The sequence below is a fragment of the Toxorhynchites rutilus genome, chromosome 3 (assembly GCF_029784135.1).
Source record: "Toxorhynchites rutilus septentrionalis strain SRP chromosome 3, ASM2978413v1, whole genome shotgun sequence".
NCBI lineage: Eukaryota > Metazoa > Arthropoda > Insecta > Diptera > Culicidae > Toxorhynchites > Toxorhynchites rutilus.
The window spans coordinates 147,050,683-147,074,763 of record NC_073746.1 but is presented as its reverse complement, the minus strand read 5'-3'; positions in this window follow the sequence as shown (position 1 = coordinate 147,074,763).

The following is a 24,081-nucleotide window of genomic DNA, read 5'->3' as shown; positions in this document are numbered from 1 at the left end:
TATAAGCGTTCCAAATCTTGCATTTTTTCCTACTTGTTCAGTGCCTAGATTTCCATTTCACCCCCTATATCTTCCGGTTAGACGTAGTCCTACGTCAAAATTTTTTTTTAGATGACTGTGTAAACCTTTTTTTTTATCCCATTTATTTATTTAAGGCTCATTAGCATTTTAGATGTAACAGAGCCGAATTTTAATCGTGTACATATCACATGTTTATCATATCTATAATTAGCACATTACACAGTAGTTGTCATTCGCCAGTATTCCTTCTATACCATTACATATGGTACATTCACACAGTAGCCATTTAGGCGTAAGAGTATTCTTTCTGTTCTTCCATTATCCAGTTGGACCACCGGACAGCGGAGACAGTTGGTTGATCATTGTTGAGTTATTTATAGAACAGTAGTCCGATGTATCTGGCAGAGCAGAGCAGTTGTATGGATGAATCGATCTTATTTCGACCGTGGATCGATCTCCATCGCTGATGATTGTTGCGTGGACGTAGCTATTCTATAACAACACAAAGATGGTCAATGAGGGCCCTGAGTTTTGAACTCACGATCGATCGCTTACTAAGCGAACGCGCAACCAATGTGGCTACGGAGACCCCCTGTGTAAATCTTGACGAGTAATGCAATTTTAAGACATTTGGCATTCAAGAATTTTTTTCAAAACCTCGATTTTCGGTGATTTTTCGTTTTTCAAAAAAACTAAAATTTTAACTTCTGCGACACCAGTAAATGAAGTCCGAATGAGCTAATATTTTGCATAGGGTATATTATTGTGCAAAACAACATTTCGTAGCAATAATGAAAAATCGAGATAACTATTTTTATTGGTAACCTAAACCATACTTTTCGTTTTGCATGCCGAAAAAAAACTCCCAGAGTGTCGATTTTTAACAAAATTTTTTTTTTCTAGATGACACTAGATCTTGACGTTTCATGCCATTTTAAGACATTTGGCATCAATTTTTTTTTTTTCGAAAACACCGATTTCCTTTACTCCCCCCTTGGGTGATTTTTCAATTTTCAAAAAACTCGAACTTTGACCGCTTTTCGCCACTCTCCCTTAAGAGCTGAAATTTGGCATAGGGTGTCTTTTCGAGGTGGTGAACATTTTGTACTTTTTGAAATTTTAGGGTCGATTTTTCCCATACATTCATTGACACCCTAGTGTTGATATTGCAAAAGTTTGCAGAGTCCGCAGGGAATATTGGGTTGATTTGAAAAAATGCTCTAAATTCGCTAAAAACCGTGTAAATAATAACAGATTGTGTAAGCGTGAAAAAAAAATACTTAAAATTTGCAACAAAAAACTGGTCGGATATCCCCTGGAGAACTTCTACTTGTATCTTTTATGTGTGTGGCGGCATGATAATTTATGTTTATTCAACAATTGAGAAGCCTAATTGAATCATAATTTGGACAACTGTCCGTGCAAGGTAAACCAACCGTAACAAAGTGGTCTTATTGAGTTATTCAATTAAGGATCTGCATGATGTGCAACGTTTCTGCAACTATAAATAAGATTACGTTGTCATGGAAAGCTATCAAAACTATACAAATCGGATGACGGGAAGCCAGCCAGTTATTTTTCTGATATTTTTCATGCAGCCGATTATCAAAGCCAAAGCATAAAACACAACTATCGAAACTGTACAGATATGTAAATGGCTAGAAGGATCAAGTGTTACGAATATACAACTGATGAAATGAATCTTGCCTTTCCTGTGAACACTAACGAGCACTTTCCTTCGCTCAGTGCCGACAGATGGGGACCAGTCATAACAACATTTTTCAATTAGAGCCTTAATTGCCATTCCTGATAATTGGGTGGTTTGATAACGAATTGTGGAAGTGATGGTGTGGAGATGGCGATGAAGCTCCAGAAAAGCCATACTTGAGTCAATAATCATGACCGGAAATTCCTACACGGCAATGGTGAGATGGGTTCAGCCCGTCGGTAAATAGTCTAATCTCCCCAACAAATTATTCAAACAGCTGTTTCATTCAATTAGGAAGCTTTTCAAGCTTTTCAAACCCCCATACTGCAACAGCACTCGCATTGGAAGTACACACAGCTAACGCTTCTCTTATTTCAATCGACACGGAGAAGTAACTCTCTTCCTCTTACCGCATCAGTAAACCCCACGCAGGATGAAGCATTCGGTGAAAATTCACGAAAGCATGGTGGAGAAGGTAAAACCCTTTATCACTGAACCATTGATTCCGGGAGAAGTTCTTTCCAAGAGATGGTTTCCTCTTATTGCAGCTTAAGAAACGATTCCATCTGAAGTGTCTGATTGCACACGAAACCGTACCTATCTGAGCCAATTTACAAAGCGCTCGGTTGGAACCGTTTAATTCTATTTTTATGCGGAATTTTTCCGGCAGCAGCAGGTTGATGAGAAATGCCGGAGATGCAAAATTGATTTTCTAGGTAATTGTAAAATTTCTGAGCGAGTTATAAATTCCGGAGTGGGAACTCGATCGGTGGGGTTTTTATTATTAATATTGGGATGATATTACCCATCTTCCACTGGTTAGTAGATAGATTTTTTTTGATAACAGCAATTTACAGAACTCTAACGCAATTTGCATGCATCTTGTGGTTTGTAAATGTGTGAGAACTAGGTAGTGTTGTGAGTGAAATCTATTACTTGTTTGACGAGTTGTGATTTAAATATGATAAGCATATACAAAATTGATTTTTTTTTTCCAATCATGAGTTGAGAATTAAATTTACGATATATCTTTGTAAAAGGAGCAATCTGGCGTAGTGGTAACATCCGTACCTCTCACGCTCAAGGTCACGAGTTCAATTCTCACTCCCTACATCCTTCAAAAAATGGAAGTTAAAGTGACGAATCAACCAAAACTGTTGAAAGTCACTATAATATAGAAAAATTACAGGAGGTTGTGTCCAAGATACGACCGCATTGTTGACGTAGAACTACGCTGTTATTTTATATAAGTCGCTTGTTTATATCTTCGGATATCATTCTATAACGCTTTGGCACACAATCTTAACGCCTGCTTCGCCATAACGCCAGTTTAATGCATTGATGCATTCTCAAAGGCACCAATGAAGCTCTTATGATGACGGAAAACAAACAATGTTAACTGCTTGGAAAAAGACTGAATTATGCCACACAGCTTGTACTCTGCTGTAACACCCATCGATGCGAATTCGCTGATGAGTTTGTCAAGAGCGACCGCCTTCATCACCAGCGGGGGGAGCTTGATTTTGGTTGCTGCCTGGGTAACGGCGTTTACATTTTCGACCGACGCGCCGGAATCGCTTACTTCGCTGTGGTTCGATGCAGTGGCTCGGTTCAGTGCGAGCGCTTTTCACTGCACCAACATCGCGTGCATCATTAGATGACGCTTACCACGAAATTTTATTGCCCCTGGCAATGCGTTCGTTTTTTTGCAGGGCTCGAGCCTGCCTTCCTCGTCTTCTTGCTCATCACACACTACGCGAAGTGTCCAATTTATGACGCGGAAAGAAAAACACACGATACGAATAACGCCAAAAACGAACTGAAAAAACCACACGATGATATCCAAGTTGGATTACCACTGGTGGGGTCCAATCTTAGATCGAAGCGCAGCGAAAGCAAAGTGAACTGGATTGCTCAACAGTCCGATGCCGAATGAAAGTTTGCCTCAGCGAGATCCACTGTTTATACTCTAAGCAAAAAATCCCCTTCATTCTTCTACTTTTTCTTTGTTCACGGAGACTTGAAATCCTACGACTTCCCCTCCGTTGGTCGTCGATAAGTTGCTCGTTATTGACAGCTCTGTTCAGGAAAGCACACAAATGGACAGAACAAATGTATGGGAAAATGAAAACGCTAAAAGTTTTCATGATTTTTAACCATTTACAAACCAGGGATTTCTAATGTATAGCATATTAAACAAATCTTACGGAATTTCCGATTCGTTTAGTATGCAAATCGCCAAAACCCTTTCGCGGCAAAAATAGCTATTAACGTTAACTTTATTTCATAAAAACGTGACCTGTTTTCTGATTTGGCACCCTTAATGAAAGACGTAGTTCTACGTCAAAAAAAACATCTTTGTAACAATAATTATATACAGAAAAATAAAACTAAACTGCAAATATTGAAATGAGGAAACAAATTATCACACACTGTATTATTGAATACACACTCTTCAATCACATTGGGCCTGACAACACCATCGCGATGAATAATACTGTGTTGTGATTATTTTGACTCCGAGTCACGCATTTCCAATAAGGACACTTCCTTCCTTTGGATATCGGACGGATGTGATATAATATTATTCGTTTGAACCATGAAGATAAGATGCGAAAAACAATTCCCCAACAGAATAGACGGGTTTCGCCTAGGAAGCATCCGTAGTTCTCCGGGAAGTCTGTTTATTTCTCCGACAGGATAGGGATAATTGAGCATAAGCATAACAGTGAAAAAAAATGGTGTCAAGAAATGGCTTTTTCCAGCTTGTATTGAATTATTCCGTTGTAGGGTTTGCTGTTTTCCAACTGTTTTTCGCCTGTAGGTTTGATGCTGCCCTCCTCCGTTGAAATAGAATAAAGAAAATAAACTTGCCTTCATTACCATAATAATCAACTTTGTATAGAGCCAAATTGGAAGCAGCTACGAGTGCTGACCCGCTGTGATCTGGTTCCGTCGAGAGAGGGCAATTTTTTGTACTCATTTGACAAAATGTTGTTTCCTGATTCATGATTGCTCGGCATTCGATTCAATTGGGTAAATATTGGCGAGAATAATGATGGCGTATGGGAAGTGGCTGATAAAGAATATTTCCATAACAAACATAGCATTCTGGGATGTAGCAGCAGAAACCATGTCATGTTTAACATAGGTCAAGGACAGCAGATAGGTGTAGGGTGTAAAATTAAAATATGAAACATTATGGATTATAACCATAATGACTATACCACGAGAACGAGATTATTCCCACAAAGTATATCATTTTTTTAAATCGGATACATTGGTTGGAATAAAGCCAAATTTGTAGGAATATTTGGTACGTATGTATAGTTTCTTTAACATGGATCAAACGTTAGATCATTTCCGGTAAACATCTAGATATTTTTTTAACACATCGAAAAAGAATTGGACTACTGAAAAAAGTAAAAAAAATCTTTATTTTTTACAAACATGTATAACTCAAAAACTATTATACCGTCACTCGGGGGCAAATTGATCACTGGGGTGAAATTGATCAAACGTATTACTAAAAACAAATATGAATTTCCAGAGGTATTATGCAATTTAATTTTGAACTTTTTTTGACATGTTCAATAATCATCTGAAGGTTATTTTTATCAATGGATCTCAAGGAATCTCTAACTAAATCGCATAAAAATTAATATTTTTCTGGATAGCATTTTATTTTTTATTTTTAACTGTGGTTTAAAGAAACATATTTTCAACACATCAAAACAATATTTTTAGTAGCTATACATATGAAATCACTTCTAGCCGATGCTTCATGAGTTGAATAAGTAATCAAATACTTGTAATTACTATTCAGGCAAGTGAGAAAAAGCTATTTTACAAAAAAGTACCACGAATGACCAGAACCAAATCCCATCATGCGACATATCGATAGTTTTGGTTTGTCAAAACTAGCTGATGGGTGACCATTTCAGGAGTTTTTTTTCCATATTAGGATAATCTGAATGTTCTCCTGATGACCTGCAGATCAGTGTTTAAATCGAGTTATGGAAAAGCATGACCTTTAGGTGGATTAAATCAATATTTGCATTCTCAAATCCTTGAATTATCATTTAAATAGCCGAAAGTGAAAAAATAATTGAATTTCTATACATACTTGTACCTATGATACTGAAAAACATAGATTGATCAATTTCACCCCAAAGCTACTGTTTGCATATAAAATGCAAATAGACCACAATGCCACTCATCGGTCGAAACAACTCATCTTCGACGTCGCGACGTCTATGAATGTGACATCCCACACACATAAGAAGGCCTGCGTTCATCCCGAATGCGAGTGGTCAACGACTGCGCTGGTATACCGACTTGATCGAGAGAGGGAGATAAAATTCACGAACGTGAGGCTATGAGCATGATCGAGGTCGATCGAACTGGATGCTGGACTGGACATCGCTTGGACTTTGATCCACCGACAGTACATTCTCTACACGTCGCCGAGATCGGTCCGTCGTTGAGACGGTTCCATTTATTAAGCTCTTTATTAACAATTAATTCCGTTATAAATTAAACAATTATTTGCTATAGTTAAATAGTGTTTTAAAATAACAGTTTTTATTTTGCACTAAACAGCTACATTTCGAAATTTGCCGTTATTTTTTCCCAAATTAACGCTTAAGGGTTTTTTTCAACAAAACTTTCCATAACATTTTGTGGCCTTAGCACCAGTACTGATTTCAAAACTGGTTGGGCATAAATCTAACAAAATAAATCGAAAATATTAATTATTCTGAAAATCGTGATCAATTTGCTCCCGGTTTACGGTACCTACAAAAGTAGGAAATTGTTCGAATTTTGATAAACACACCAAAATGTTTTAAAAAAAAATTCACTAAAAAATTTTTTTAAAAATAAAAATTTATTTTTCTCAAAAATGTTTTTTTTAATTCTCCAAAAAATATTTGAATTGTTCTCACACCCAAACTAGCGTTGGCAGAAAACATTCCATCTTCGGCAGAAATGATGCCATTTCGTGTGAGCTGTTTTAAAAGTTTGAAAATGGTTTGTATGTATGCGAGCAGACATCGCTTTCTGTTTTCTTTTCTCATTTCGTTTGGGATTGTGCCAAAAAAAAAGTCCATACGACGTCAATGGGGATCGAACCAAGGCCGGCTGGAATGCAAAGCTATTTCACACGAACACACTATCCATATAACTGCCAGCGCTGTTCTATAGAAGTGTGATAATATTACACCTCATCATAAAATGGAGTTGGAAAGTGTTTTCTAAGAGGATAAAGAAGAACATGAACGATAATATATTTTTCTCTGTCTGGGCCGTGTATTTGCTATACACTATACGAAAACCTTTCATATGCTTTCATTTTAATGTGTCTCCTGTTTTACTCGCTCATATTGGCTCTTGCAAATATATATTAAACAAATGATATACATGTATTGGGGAGTAGAACATTTTCTGTTATTTTTCAGCTCATTTAATGTTATAAGTTGGGATGCCATAACATGTGCTAAAACTTAACTTTGTGTGTACAATTCCCATCAAGTTGTCTATACTTCGGAAGATAAGCACTTTTACGGGGATAAAGTTTTTCTAACAACCACTTTTTCATGTTTTCTTTGAAAAAATTGTAAACAATCCAAATTTTGTTTAAAGTTACAATAGCGGTATAGTGTATTCAACAAAGTTTTATATCTTATTCAAATATGAACTTTTGTTGAAGACGTCAAATTTCTATCTTTTATAGTTTTTAGAATATGAGGCATTTTTGAATGAAGACTCCTGAAAAAATAATATTGTACTCGTAACATTTTTTGTGAGGAAATTCTCGCGTTTGACATGTTCTTGACTTGTTTCTAAATAGAAAAAAATTAGCAGAGCATGTAAATTGCAATAATTTATACATAAAAATGTTACAAATTAAATACCAATATTTATTCTTCAGATAAAAACATGGAAAAGTTGCTGTTCGAAAAAACTTTCTCAATTTGTAGAGGATTTTTATATTCATTTTTTCAGAATTTTAAAAACACATGTTTTCGAGAAAAAATAATTTTAGTTTTCAAAATACTTTTTTTCAATATTTTTTTTTGAAATATTGTTGGTTATTTTTTAATGAAAACCTAAAAAATTTCCAACAATTTATTTTTTGACTTAAATTTAATAGGTCTGATAGAGTTTTTGTGAATTTTTTTTTAAATTTGATTTTTATCCCATCTGTTTATTGGGCTCAGTTAGTAATTCAGCAGTAACAGAGCCGAATTTATTCGTGTGCATTTTTATCTTAAGATAACTTTTATTGTATGTTACACTGTAGCCATTTTTGAGCGTAAGAGTATTCCTATCCATTAGTTTCATCTATTACACCGTAGCTGTTTAGGCCTAAGAGTATTCCTATTCTAGCGATATACACCACACGCCGCCTTTTTCGGCGTAAGAATATTCCTATTGTTCGAATGTTCACAGTTGGACTGTTCACGCTTAGTAGCGGACACGCTACCAAATTTGATTTTTGTTCAACATTATTACGAAAATTTTTTTTTTACGAAAAATTATGTCAATATTTAGGGAAAACTCTTCAAGTTTCACCCAAAACTAATTGAGTGGGGGGAGATATAGCGACCCGGATGTGTCCGAAGCGGATGTATTTAGTTAATTTGAAAACCCCGTTGTGAACTTGGCACACTTTTGGGGGCTGTGAAGTAATTTGTCTCGCTACAGTTAGTTTTTGTTTGTTTATTGCGTGGTCGCTTGCGCGCGCGGAAGTTCAGCGTGACGACGCAACAGTGAGCCGGCGGTATCGTTAGTTTGTTTGTTTATTGTGCGATCGCTTGCGTGTGCGGAAGCTCAGCGCGACGACCGCGCGCCCTAGGTTTTAAGTTAGTAAATAAGGTAGATATTGTAAAAATAGAAGGTTGAATAAAAGTATTCGAGCCGGTGAGGTTCGAGGAGTTTTTCCCCAAAACGTTTGCCGCGCGGATGGTAGTTCGCGTTCCGTCGTTTCTGACTGGAAAAAAAAAAAGAAAGAACCAGTGCTTCACAACAGAATCGCAAGAGTGGCGATGACTGTACAAGAGCATCAAATGCATTTCCACACCAATAGCCGCAGTATCGCAAGACAGTAGCAGCAATAACAACAAGAATAACTGCATCAACATAACCACAACAGCGTTGGCACCAACACAACGGCAGGAGAAATTCAACAGAGACGCAATCAGAGCCAAGTATGGAAAAGTTCATTCGCTCATTTCACCACACCTAATTATAAATCACTCTTGTATCTGCTTGAAATAATCATGGCGAAAAGAATGCAGCAAGCAATCGTGCACGATGAATCATTTTACACTCCCCGACCATCTTCATTCGGGACTGAAAGTGAACATAACAAAACAAAGAGTGGAAAACAACATTCAATGAATGAATACTCCTTTGGAAAGATCGCACGAAACAAACTAACGAGTGAGTCGAAATAGACTGAATCTGCGTGTATGTATGATTTTATTTTCCCTTGTACTCTTTTCCTTGTCAGCATTCAAGTGCACATGAATCCACCTTCCCGCTCACCAATAACTTGCGTAAATATGGTATTTTGCGTTGGCTCAGATCGTTTCATACTAGAAACAAATAAAGTCATTGCAATAGTGCACAGGAAACAACTCGGTTTCAACTATCTACCTATATTTTACTGCCGCGATCGAGGCTCAATGATTGCTATTTGAGTGAAAAACGAAAGATTTTACAGAGACACTCGCTGGCTCAAGCAAAAGTTTCCAGATTGGTTCTATCACCATCTAACGTCATTCCGAGAGGCAAATGAGGGAATACAAAAATTTCTGAGAACAGATGAGCGAAATCGAAACAGTATTTTTCAGTTCTAATCGAGAATGAACTTTGCGAAGAGGATAGGTGAATGTTTTTTGTCTCAAATAAAGTGAGGAATAAAAGGAGAATAGAAGGGTGAGTTTTATCTGTGAATGAGTGTTGTTGAACGAATTTCGATGCAATACCTGATCAGAGCATTCAAGTGAAAAAAATTTGCATATGCATACATTCAGTGAATTAAACGTGAAGAGAATAAAATGTATACGGTCTAGATACCACAAGCAACCATGTTTCCGTTCTGTGCAACTCTGCCCCAAGTCCAAAACATTTCCGAAAAAGTAAACATGCTCTTTTCAGAGCATGAAGCGGAGCCACAAGGGGCTCCCACCTAGAAAAGTAAGGCGTGCGGAACACGAGGGTTCCTTCCACGCACCCCGTTGTCTTCAAGAGTGGAGCAACGAACTATATACAGTCCACCTCCTAGTTCTCAGCAGACGGAACAGGGGCTTCAATACAAATGAAACACAATTTCTGCATAACTCGAGAAGGAATCAAGCAAATGGAGCCAAATTCAGCTAGAAAACTGCGGGAATGTTTTGAGCTAGTTTGATGGATACACATGTTGATCCAAATCAACTATACTGTCCACCGATGCGACCGAAGTTTTGCAGGAGTTCTGATCGCCATACACCATCGATTCGTCAGTAACAGGATAACTGTAACCAGTGGTGAAACGTTAGAGCAGGTATGTGCATCGATTACGATTGGATCCAAGCGGATATTGCTGTGTGCAATTTATATTTCGCCGGACAAGAGCAAGGACCTCAACGTACTAAATGGGCATATTGCGTCCATTCATCAACTAGCAAACAATGGCTCTGATGACGATCTCTTGTTGGTATGCATTGACTATAATCAACCTGGAATTTCCTGGAGTTATTCTGATGGTCTGATTCAACCCGTGAACTATGCTCCGTTATCAATGGCTAGCTCCTTGTTGGCATGAAGAAAGGCGTTCGGCGGTCAACGATTCGAAATAGAAATACTCGTGCCACGCTATGAAAAATGCCTCGAACGTTACCGCGATTATGTAGAGAAATAGAAAATAAAACGTAGATTACAAAAGTCACCTTGTTTTTTGCCTAACTTAATTTTTCCGCGATTTCTGAGGCACTGAAACTTATTTTTTGAACGACACTCGTAGATAACGTGCAAAACAAAACTTAAAAGTCAATTTCGTGTTCCTCTCTCTTCCCACGGTGTTGCTACTGAATCGATCGACTTTATTATTTGCTTCGCTACATCCCGTGGGATATTTTCCACAGTTGGGGAGCGGAAAAATACAATTTGTCCACGAAAATGAATCTCTGGTCATCAGATTCACAACACATATGAACCAGCATCAGGATGGTACATGGCGAAATCAATTTTGAACATTTTTAATTCCCCCATGTTGGGACAACGGAATAGGGGAATATTTTGGCGCAATTTGCTCCAATTGTTACGCAAATATGCTGTCCGTGTGGGTTGGTTTGGTCTTCAAGACGGTATGAATGCATTTCAGAGATAATTATTAAACTAATAAAGAAAATCAAGTTCATTCTCCATTCTAATATGTGTTCATATCATCCGAAATATTATTTTAGTTTGTTCATATTTATTTCAATTTTGTATAAAATAGCTGGATAAAAATTCGATTCATTTCACAAATATAAGTTTACTAAAGTTTGATATTCGCCAATTCCAGTGAGTGAACCGTAGTGAACCGAGCTGTTCGAACAGTAACGAGTGAAGATGTAATACAGGCTATTGTGTTTCTAGTCATTAAAAATTAATCGCTCGCTGTTTCTTAGGCTGGGAAAAGGAAGTAGCTATTTGATCTATTCATCATTTTTTGGAAACACAGCGTTTTAGCTTGTCAAAATGGATTTTGTTATGTATAAAAGACTCAGACGCATCATCTATGATTACTGCTATATTAATTTTAATAATTCAAACATTTTTGGTACCCTATCCGGGGAACAACGTTCAAAAGTTTATAATGTTTCAGCAAGAAGATGGCAAATTGTGAGAACGATAAACTCATTCCACTCTTTCCGGCACCTCCGCACAAAACTGCTCGGAGGACATCCTTCTAAAAAAAGATGAAAAGATGCGACATTAAAATTCCGTATTTCCGTCCGCCGAATGCCACTTTGATCTCATGGATGGAGTCATTTCTGAAAGCGGCTGTTGTTCAGTTCACTTTATTCGGTCTTATCTCGGGAGAGCCAGCAGGGTATCGGCATCGATTGTGCTTCTGGAAGATTCATCCTAGGCTGAGTTCTAGGCCGTTGCGTTCGGCGATTTCGGATTATCTTCTAAGTAAGCTAATTAAATATCGAACGTTGTATCCGCCTTATCTCATTAATTTGGAACTTCGCTCACTGTGGGAAACGTCTGATGAATGAAGTGAACGGAATCGGTCGGTGTACAATTATGGCATAGGCGATGTCTGTAAAATTTATTTAAAAGATAATCGCAGCGACTGACTGATTCGAGTGTTCTTGGGAGAGGGTTGTCTGTGCCGTGGATAAATTTTAGCTTGACTGAAAGAGGACAGATTGAAAAGCTTCTATTATTTCATATAGAAATTTGAGCTTTGAGTTCTGCTAAAAATTTAATTGAATACTAATGAATCCAGCTGGGTAAAAATGCCAGTATATTTCAGATTACCCCATAGCAGTGCTCGTTCCTCCGCCAAGAAATACAAGAGAAAAGCTTTGGAAATCTCGTCGACATATTTTGCTATTATCTTCCGACAAATACACCCAATTATATTATATATTATAGCTATAAATAAAACATTAATTTTGGCGAAAGATACCCAAAGCCTCGCACGCTTCCACTGATTGATTTGTCCACCTATCATTTTTGAATCATCCGTTTCCTTCGAACACTCCAAAGGATCAATTCGTCAGCTAAAGGCTGAATGATAATGATAAGAAATAGAATTTGAGGGACCATTCGGTGAATGCTTTCGAATTGCCGATCTGAGGAAAATTAATGGTATATTGATAGCTATGAATATTGAATATATTTCAGTAAAAGATTAAACTTTAAGGTGAAAGAGAAAGAGAGCCACAAATGGTTACCACAATGGCGCTCATTTCTTTCATCTCCATCTCTCACCCCTCGCCCGAAAATCAATAATTTTGAGAAACAGTGTGAAGAAAATGATCGTTTTCGCACACTTTCCATCAAGTAATATCAACCAAACCCTAATCGATTACTCACAAGATATTAAATTTTCATCTGCTGTCGCACTGTACAGTGAAAAACGTCGGAAAACTCGAGCTAGTGCTCTGAAAGTTAAATTTTCATTTTTCAATTTTCGGCAATGGTTTTGTTTGTATTGGTGAAAGCATCGTTATTTTTTCGACACGGATGCCAGACAACATCATCGAAACAACTATAAAAACCACTCAATAAAATGTTATTCCTGAGTCATAGCGTTTCATGTCATGAGAATCAATCAAATAAAATTGTATTGATATCAATTCAATTATTATATTTACGTTTAATAAGTCTGTAATGTAAGTTTCAACAACTTTAACATTGGTTAAGGAAATTGTATTGCCGAGCTCGGAACACTGCCACGGCTGCCTATGCTTTCAAAAAGAGTAAACGGAAAGTATTACATTCAATCAAAATGCCTCGGCCAATGAAGAGAAGGGTTAAGGCTCTCCAACGTGAATATGTGAAAACAATACGATCCACAAAGGAAAATATTAAGAAATTATGAACATCGAGTTACTATGCGGAAGAACTTGTTAACACCAAAAGAGCCCCAATACGCATGTGTTATAAATTTGCTCATGTTACGCTCGCGTATAATCAGAATGTTATTTCATGTGCAAATACACCTTCTATGTATATACAGCCATTCCATGCCAAACCGATAAAGTAGTTCTCAGGTTTTCGTCAAAAGTGGTAGTTTTGTTCTTTTTCGCAAATTATTAGACTCGTATTTTTTTCTTTTTTTGTTAGTTATTATTTTTTAGTTATTATGTTGTTATTGTTTGCCAAAAATGATTTTTTTCAAAAATTCATAACTTTTGAACTACTGAACCGATTCAAATGATCGACATATCAAATTAAAGCCAATCACCAGTTTTTTTTTTTAAATACTATATCTGCAGAAAATATGAATTCTGCTCTCGTTATTATTGATTGTATTCGTTTTTTATTGTTTTTATAGTCTCGGGACCAAAGGCGCTATAGCTTTTTATATTTTTTCTGGAAAACTGAGGATTTTTCACATAACATATCTCGAAACCAGGGAGGCGTTTTTTTTTCGTTTTTGAGTTATGATTTTTCAAATTTACCCGATGGTCCAAAAAATCATTTTCCCCTTTTTTCCCAAAAATGATTTTCTTCAAAAATTTATTACTTTTGAACTACTGGACCGATTTAGTTGATCGATACATCAAATTAAAGCCTACTAGCTAGCTTTTTTTGAAAAAATAACACATTTGCCAATTAATTGGATTATAATTACAAACATCCTGTCTAGTCGCATAGAAATGTTGAACAAAAACTGAAAACATGTTAACTTTGAAAAATCATAACTTAAAAACGAAAAATAACAGCACTCTGGTATTCGGATATATTATGTGAAATGTGTGTGTGTGTGTGCTTTCAGAAAAAAAATATAAAAAAATATGGCACCCTTGGTCCCGAAACGATGTAAACTATAAAGTGGCGCAAAGCGGTCAAAGTTTCAGTTTTTTGAAAATCGAAAAACCACTCAAGGGGGGAGTAAAGGAAATCGATGTTTTCGAAAAAAAAAAAATTTTGGTGCCAAATTTTTTAAAATGACATGAAACGTCGAGATCTAGTGTCATCTCGATTTTTTTTCGTCAAAAATAGGCATTCTGCGACATTTTTTCGAGTTTTTTTCGGAGTACGAAACGAAAAGTATGGTTTTGGGTGCCAATAAAAATAGTTATCTCGATTTTTCATTCGGAACGAAATGTTGATTTGCACGATAATACACCCTATGCAAAATTCGGTTTTTGTTTACTGGTGTCATAAACGTTAAAATTTGAGTTTTTTTGAAAAAAGGAAAAATCACCAAAAATCGAGGTTTTAAAAAAAAGTTTGATGCCAAACGTCTTAAAATTGCATTACTCGTCGAGATTTACAGTTATCTCGAAATTTTTTTTGTCAAAAAAAATGGTTTTTGGCACTTGGTCGTTTTAACGCCTGAAAAATCGATTTTTGACAAAAAAAATTTTTTATATAACTGTAAATCTCGACGTGTCATGCAATTTTAAGACATTTAGCACAATTTTTTTTTTAAAACCCTGATTTCCAGTGATTTTTCGGTTTTGAAAAAAATCAAAATTTAACGTTTGTGACACCAGTAAATGAAGACCGAATGAGCTAGTGTTTTGCATATATATTATATTATAGTGCAAATCAACATTTCATAGCAAGTTCCGAATGAAAAATCGAGATAACTATTTTTATTGGCACCCAAAACCATACTTTTCGTTTCGTACTCGAAAAAAAACACTCAGTCCCAGAATGCCGATTTTTTTTCGAGATGACACTAGACTGTAAATCTCGACGTTTCATGCAATTTTAAGACATTTGGCATCAAAATTTTTTTTTCGAGACTCAAACTTTGACCGCTTTGCGCCACTCTCCCTTAAGTCCGATTGAGCTGAAATTAGGCATAGGGTGTTTTTTCGCGGTGATGAATATTTTGTATAGGGTAACTTTTTAAAATTTTAGGGTCGATTTTTTTCCCATACATTCATTGGCACCCTAGCATTTACATATGAAGAATAATTCTGATTTTACGCGAGCGTAACATGAGCAAATTTATAACACATGCGAATTGGGGCTCTTTTGGTACTAACAAGTTCTTCCGCATAGTAACTCGATGTTAATAATTCCTTAATATTTTCCTTCGTTGATCGTATTGTTTTCACATATTCACGTTGGAGAGCCTTAACCCTTCTCTTCGTTGACCGAGGCATTTTGATTGAGTTTACTATTTTTTACAGCAGAGGCAGCCGTGGCAGTGTTCCGAGCTCGGCAATACAATTTTCTTAACCAATGTTAATGTTCATTCTTCGCCGATTGCCCGAAGTAACCAGACGAAGGAAAGTCGCGTCCGAGTTCCGTTATCGGTTACCGCGTGATTGTTGTTTTTTTTGCCGCTGAAGAGCTCATTTCGCTATCTGGATAGTGAGTGAAGTGCCCTGCCTGCAAGTGGATAGAGGCTTTCATCCTCGGAAAGCCAAGCATTGGTTTTTGTTTTGTCGCTGCTTCGCCGACATTGGAGATTTCGCCGAGTCATCGTGCCAACAGTGACAGTGCGGGTAAGCTTTCACCGACGACTGTGTGTAGTGGTGTCGTAGGCACATTCCCACCACCAACGAGCTTTCAGCACGCTCCCGTTCATCTGCACTGGAGTGCGTTCATAGGTGAATAACATTAAATATACTGAGAGAAAATATTTAATAATTATAAGTTTTTTTTTTTTTTTGTTTTTGTGAATTATTTTATTGTGAAATATTGTTTAAAAAAATACTTAGAATATAAGTGAAAATTTAAAATGGCAGAGAGTGGGGGACCTTCGGATATGGAGGTCTCTGACTCTAGTTCCCTCCTAACGGATAAAAAAAAGTCACTCAAACGTGTTCCAAATACGGAAGATACTTCTTCTGGGGACGAGTCAGCTAACCCTACCAAGCCTCCCTCCAAAAAACTAGCAAATCTCCCATCTGCCCTTAACGATCCCACTCTACCTTCAACCTCGTCTTCTCCCTCTGTTCTTCCCGCTCCTTCTCAACCTTCGCCTTCCCACTCTCAATCCCCGTCCTCGCCTTCCCACCCCACTCCCCGTGTAAAGGTCTATCCAGAAGATGCGCCCGGAACTGGTCCCTGGGTTGTTTTCTTCAGGCCTAAGCCAAATGGAAAGGCGTTGAGAGTCATGCAGATCGCGAAAGATCTGGCAAGGTATACCTCCGTTTCGGAAATTTCGAAGGTTAGACCAAACAAATTGCGAGGTGTCGTGAATGATCGAAAAGACGCAAACAAGATTGTTGTCGATCAGCATTTTACAATTGAGTATCGGGTCTACATTCCCTCTCACATAGTCGAAATTGAGGGTGTGATGACCGAAACGGGCTTGACGTGCGAATACATTACGAGTGAAGGTACCGGCCGTTTTAAAAAACTGCCCTCGACGACTGTTAAGATCTTGGGTTGCCGCCAGCTCGGAACAGTCTCCCATGAAGGAGAAGAAAAGAAATTTACGCCGTCCAACTCGTTTCGAGTCACCTTCGCTGGTTCAGCTCTTCCTGACTACGTGATGGTAGATAAATTGAGGTTAGCCGTGCGACTTTTTATTCCAAAGCCAATGACTTGTCTAAAGTGCAAGTCAGTTGGTCACACGGCTGCTTATTGTGCCAATAAAGAACGATGTGCCACTTGCGGAGAACAACATGAGGGGAAATCCTGCATTGCGACTGAGCATAAGTGTCCATATTGCGGGGGATCCCCACACGTGCTCTCAGCTTGTGAAACATACAAGGCTCGCTGGGAGAAACAGAAGCGCTCTTTGAGGGAACACTCTAAACGCACTTTCGCAGAAATTTTGAAGGGCGCTTCTCCACTGGCTCAAGAACAACAACCAATCAATACACACAATGTCTTCGCTACGTTGCCAGTTGACGAAATGGAAGCGGATACAGCTAACGGGGGCACGCCGTTTATTTCTCAAGGGAATCCCCGGCGCAAAAATGTGACCACTCCCAAAGTTCAAGGACAAGTCCCTCCGGTGATACCCCCTGTTAGCTTACCCAAAAAATCGAGTGCAGCGGATAAGCAAAATCAGGTCCCTCCTGGCCTCCGTGGTAATAGTTCACCTTCGAACAACCCAGCACTCGAGGGGACATCAAAAACCCCAACTGTCCCTGTTATTCCGTCCAGTTCAACTTCCCAATCGAGATTTATAAAGTTGTCTGACCTTGTGGATCAAATCTTCACGTGTTTTAATGTTTCCGACTCCATCAGAACCATTGTCACCGCAATGCTTCCAGTACTAAAGACAATTTTGCAGCAATTGATGCAAACATGGCCCCTCCTTGCAATGATTATCTCTCTTGATGTCTAATTTAAATAGAGAGGTCGGAGATATCACTGTTTTACAGTGGAATTGTCGTAGTCTTATGCCTAAATTGGATACATTCAAATTTCTAATTCATAAACTCAATTGTGATGTTTTTGCTCTATCCGAAACCTGGCTCTCTTCTCAATATGATCTCTCTTTCCACGATTTTAATATAATACGCTTGGACCGCGATGACAGATACGGAGGGGTACTGTTGGGGATCAATAAGTGTCACTCATTTTTTCGAATTGACCTTCCACCTATTGGAGGGATCGAAGCTGTTGCTTGTCATGCAAACATCAGAGGCAAAGACCTCTGTATAGTCAGCTTGTATTGGCCTCCGAGAGCTGCGGTTAGCCGTGCTTATTGGCGAAATTTCGTGGGAGGTTTATCACGAGAAACGTCAATGAAAAAATTATGGAAAGTGGCTCGAAACATGAGAAATCGCTCTTCATCCAATGAAAGCGAGGAATATTCACATCGATGGATTTTTAATTTTGCACGAAAGGTTTGTCCCGATTCCGCTCCAGTGCAAAGAATTATTCGAGATATACCACAAGATAGGTGCGATCTTGATTCCGAGTTTTCGTTGGTAGAATTCTCTCTTGCTCTCCTCTCATGTAACAATTCTGCTCCGGGATCGGAAAGAATTAAGTTCAACTTGCTGAAAAATCTCCCTGATGTGGCGAAACATCGCTTGTTGAACTTATTCAATCGGTTTCTGGAGAATAATATTGTTCCAGATGATTGGAGACAAGTACGAGTTATAGCTATTCAAAAACCCGGAAAACCCGCGTCCGACTTTAATTCGTACCGCCCAATAGCAATGCTGTCTTGTATACGGAAATTGTTGGAGAAAATTATCTTGTTTCGCCTTGATCGATGGGTTGAAACGAATGGCCTACTCTCAGATACACAATATGGGTTCCGCAGGGGCAAGGGGACGAATGATTGTCTTGCGTTGCTTTCTTCAGAAATTCAAATGGCTTACGCCGAAAAAAACAAATGGCTTCAGTATTCTTGGACATAAAGGGGGCCTTTGATTCTGTTTCAATAGAGGTTTTGTCAGACAAATTATAATCTCGGGGTCTGCCGCCTCTATTGAATAATATGTTATATAACTTGCTTTGTGAGAAACATTTGAACTTTTCTCACGGAGATTCGGCAGTAAGTCGGGTCTCTTACATGGGACTCCCCCAGGGCTCATGTTTAAGCCCCCTTTTGTACAACTTCTACGTAAGCGACATTGACAATTACCTTACACAAAATTGCAGCCTAAGACAACTTGCAGATGATGGAGTGGTGTCTGTCGTAGGATCAAACGAATCCGACCTGCAAGAATCCTTACAAGATACTTTGAACAATTTTTCAACCTGGGCCATTGGGCTAGGGATCGAATTCTCCACGGAGAAAACAGAGATGGTGGTTTTTTCTAGGAAGCATAAACCAGCAAAACCAAAGCTTCAACTTTTGGGTAAACCAATCACTCATGCTATGTCATTCAAGTATCTTGGGGTCTGGTTCGACTCCAAATGTACTTGGGGGGCCCATATTAGGTATCTGAGTAAAAAATGTCAACAAAGAATAAACTTTCTCCGTACAATTACCGACACCTGGTGGGGAGCCCATCCCGAAGATCTTATTATGTTGTATCGAACAACTATTCTCTCAGTGATGGAGTATGGCAGTTTCTGTTTTCAATCAGCTGCCAAAACACATCTCATTAAACTCGAGCGAATTCAGTATCTTTGTCTCCGTATTGCGTTGGGATGTATGCCCTCAACGCATACCATGAGTCTCGAGGTTTTGGCAGGCGTACTCCCACTAAAAGATCGCTTCAATTTATTATCTCTTCGGTTCCTCATCCGGTGTAAGGTTATGAACCCATTGGTGATCGGAAATTTTGAGCAGCTGATCGAGCTAAATTTTCATTCTGGATTCATGAGCTCATATCATGAATTCGTCTCCATGCAGGTTAATCCTTCTTCGTATATTCCCAACCGTGTTTGTTTTCCTGACTACTTCAATTCCTCTGTGCATTTTGATCTGTCCATGAAGCAGGATATCCATGGAACATCAGACTATCTTCGATCGAGGATCGTTCGAACGATCTTCGATGCAAAGTATGGGGATATCAATTGTGATAATATGTACTTTACTGATGGGTCCTCTATGAATGAGTCCACAGGATTTGGAGTGTTCATCGAATTTTTTAGCACCTCACACAGTCTTCAGAATCCTTGCTCAGTGTATATTGCTGAATTGGCAGCGATACACTGGGCGCTGGACAGCGTCGCCTCACGACCTGTTGAACACTATTACATTGTAACGGATAGTCTTAGCTCTGTGAAAGCTATCCGTTCAGTGAGGCCGGAAAAGCACTCGCCGTACTTCCTTGAGAGAATACGAGAAATTTTGAGTGCTTTATCCAGACGCTGTTATGTCATTACCTTTGTGTGGGTCCCTTCACATTGCTCAATTCGGGGTAATGAGAGGGCTGACTCATTAGCAAAGGTAGGTGCAATTGAAGGCGATATTTATCAGCGTCAAATCGCCTTCAATGAATTTTATTCTTTAGTCCGCAAAAATACCATAGTTAACTGGCAACGCAAATGGAACGAAGATGAATTGGGCCGGTGGCTCCACTCGATTATCCCTAAGGTTAGCCTCAAACCATGGTTCAAAAGTCTGGACTTGAGTCGGGACTTTATTCGCACCTTCTCCCGACTCATGTCCAATCACTGTTCGTTAGATGCGCTACTCTTTCGTATTAATCTTGCCGACAACAATCTTTGTGTTTGTGGCCAAGGTTACCACGACATCGAGCACGTTGTTTGGTCATGCGAGCTGCATCTTGTCGCCAGATCGAATTTAGTAGTCACCCTTCGGGCCCGAGGAAGGCAGTCCAATGTGCCGGTGAGTGACGTGTTGGCTCGGTTAGACCTTGATTACATGTCCCAAATATATGTATTCCTTAAAGCTATCGATCTTCGTGTGTGATTGTCCTTATACCCTTAGTTTTTCCTTTTCCTTTTCCTTTGTGAGAAATCGGATCCCTTCTTAAGAATAAGATGAAATGTAAATACATATTAGATATAAGATAGGTTTAAGAATTGAGTGTGATGAGTGTGATTGAGAGTGTGAGTGTGATCATTGTCAACATATCCTCATATTTTTTCCTGAAGAAAATATGTCACCCTTCTAAACTCGAGTTGACCGCGAGTAATCGGTTTCCTATATTATTAACATTAGAATTAAGGAAAAATGTATATATACTAGTAACAATACAGTAAGGAGTTCGACTCCTTTAAACCTATGTAACTGAGCCTGTAAAAATAAACGATTTAAATAAAAAAAAATGTTAATGTTGCTAAAACTTACATTATAGACCAATTTAACGTAAAAACAATAATAGTATTGATATCAACACAACTTTATTTGATTGATTTTCATGACATGAAACGCTATGACTCAGGAATAACATTTTATTGAGCGGTTTTTATAGCTGTTTCGATGATGTTGACTGGATTGTCGAAAAAATAACAATGCTTTCACCAATACAAACAAAACCATTGCCGAAGATTGAAAAATGAAAATTTAACTTCCAGAGTACTAGCTCGAGTTTTCCGACGTTTTTCACTATACATTGCGACGGAAGATGAAAATTGATTATCTTGTAAGTAATCGATTAGAGTTTGGTTGATATTACTTGATGGAAAGTGTGCGAAAACGATCATTTTCTTCACACTGTTTTGCAAAATTATTGATTTTCGGGCGAGGGGTGAGGGAAGGAGCTGAATGAAATGAGCCCCATTGTGGCAGCCATTTGTGGTTAGCTTCACCTTCACCTTAAGGAAACCAAGTTTGACCAGTTGTAATCTAAACTGAATAAAGATACTTACAACATGTGTGTACCCGTGGCCGAGTGGTTAGCGTCTCACATTATCATGCCGGGTGTTCGGGTTCGATTCCCGTTCTAGCCGGGGGGATTTTTTCGTCAAAGAAATTTCCTTCGACTTACACTGTGGTCACGCGTATTCTAGAGCTTGCCTCTCGCATTCAAGGCGTGTTATTTGGCTTAAGAAATCTCAACTAAGTATTAATAAATGACGCTAGTTAATTCACACGTTGCGACGGCAAAAGTTCCACATGGAACGTTAACGCCAATCAAGAAGAAGAAGACAACATGTGTACTAGTCCTTTTGTGACAAAGGTGTGATTCAATTACCGGTTGTTGTTGCTTGAACATTAAGAGTTTTTTCGTGGCAATATTGGATGTATTTTTATGAGGTGAAACTCAGAATTACGAATCTAACTCCTCCATCTACGAGCTTGAGCCTACGGTTGGATTGCTCTGGGTATCCGTGATGATAGAATTGTTCGCCTCATGCTATAAGTCACTGATTATCTCACTTATCGGTTTCTCCAGAAAGTATATAAACTCTCGGCTTACTCTCGTCAATACTGATTGGAGATGAAACGGATATCCGGTAATTATACGGCATCTGGCCTATTCAGCCTAGTCTGAAGAGCTGTCGCATTTTTATTTTTCGCCGATCGCGACACTCACTAGTATTTTCCTTTTCCTCTTCGTTAAAACATTCCAAAAACGTGTCGTGGGCTTCGCGTGTATCGTTTGAGTCAGTTTTATCTCTTAACCTTCGTCTAACATGTGTTGAAGTCGACAATTAACTGTCGCAAGATATTTTTGTACGATACAATGAGATTAACGGTCGGTCTGTTTCCGCTTCGAGAACTCCTAAACAGCCTAATTTGAACTTCGGATCTAGAAAGGTTTCAATCGAGTAATTTGGATCTTCTCCTAAGTAGTTGAATCGACTTCCCAATCCAGCATATGAGTTGAGTACTCTATGCATTCTCGTTCTTATCCAAATGTTTTGTCAATGCAGCAATATGCGAAATTACCTCGGATATACAAGAGAGGCCAGAACATGTACTTTTTGTTATTTCTTCAAATGGTTCCAAAAGTCTAGTGCATAAAGTCCCACTGTTGAGTCGGCAAATTAGTGAAGTAAGTATACTTCCTCTCAAATTGCCATTTTCTGAAGCTAGTTTTGAGTTTGTTTTACCTTGAATGAAATAATTAACTGCTGTTCTTTACATTCTAAAGGAAAAAAAATAATAATAATATATCCGTTATCCGGTCATATCACTGTCCGTTTCATCACTAATACTGATATTCACTGGCGGAAGTGGAGTACTTTAATTGAAGGAATAATAAAACACGAACACGAATAAGCACCTTTTTTTTGATAGTTACGTAGTATTGAATAGGATATTTTTTTAAATGGTAGAGATCTTACAGGTGCAGTTGTAAGTTAAAAAACGAAAATTGCGTGTTCTTAATGATCGATTCATAAAAGCAATCTTTGCTCCCATATCCTGTATATATGTACTCTGTAATAATTAGAAAACGGGACTATGCAATGAAACATGAGTTTATGCTTTATGCTTATGCGTATATGCTTGATTTTCTGCTGCTGTATCGCATGATTTTCACACTAATCAACTATTTCAATCGAGATAATTTCGCAAACATCGCTGCGGATCGCTAGGTGTTCAGGCCCGGCAGAGAAGCGAAAACTGCATCGCAAGCCCCACATCTTGAGATTCATTAGTCAGGAGGGAAGTCTGATTTGAGCTATCCATTTTGTGGGTTCGTTTCCGCCCAAGAAAGATTTCATTGACGAGGAATCGGAGAAGTGAAAATGCGAATAATTGTTTCCCTATATTTTCAGCGGTGAGATCGCAGTGAGCTTTTTTTTATATATTTTTAATTTTCTTTAATTTTTTTACATTTCTCAAGTTCATCTCTGGGTAGTAGGCGTAGTGAGACTAATTGAAATTCGGAAAACGGCTAGTATTAGTGTAAATGTAACACTATCTGGTAGCATATTGCTGAAAATAGCTTCAAAGCTGAAACTATTTATTTCGATATTTATATATTGGGTTGGGGAAAAAGAAATGTCGTATATTGTCAAATTGCAAATATATCTTGTGTTGTACTTATCGCATCGGGTCATACTAAATATACGGCTATTTAAAGACGACAATCTGTGATACAAGTGTCGTTTTGACAGTGTTGTGATTGTCCTTTTCAGTCTCAAGTTATAGCGCGTCAAAGATGGAGTCCACCAAGCAAGAAATTCGCCATATTTTACGTTTTTGCTACCTGCGAGGTGAAACTGCAATGAAGGCGGCCGAAAAAATTCGTGTAGTTTATGGACCCGATACTGTAACGATTCGCAAGGCACAGCGTTGGTTTGATCGATTTGGTTCTGGTGTAGTGGCTGTCGAAGATACACCCCGTACTGGTAGGCCAATCGTCGTGGAAATCGATAAAATCGTTGAA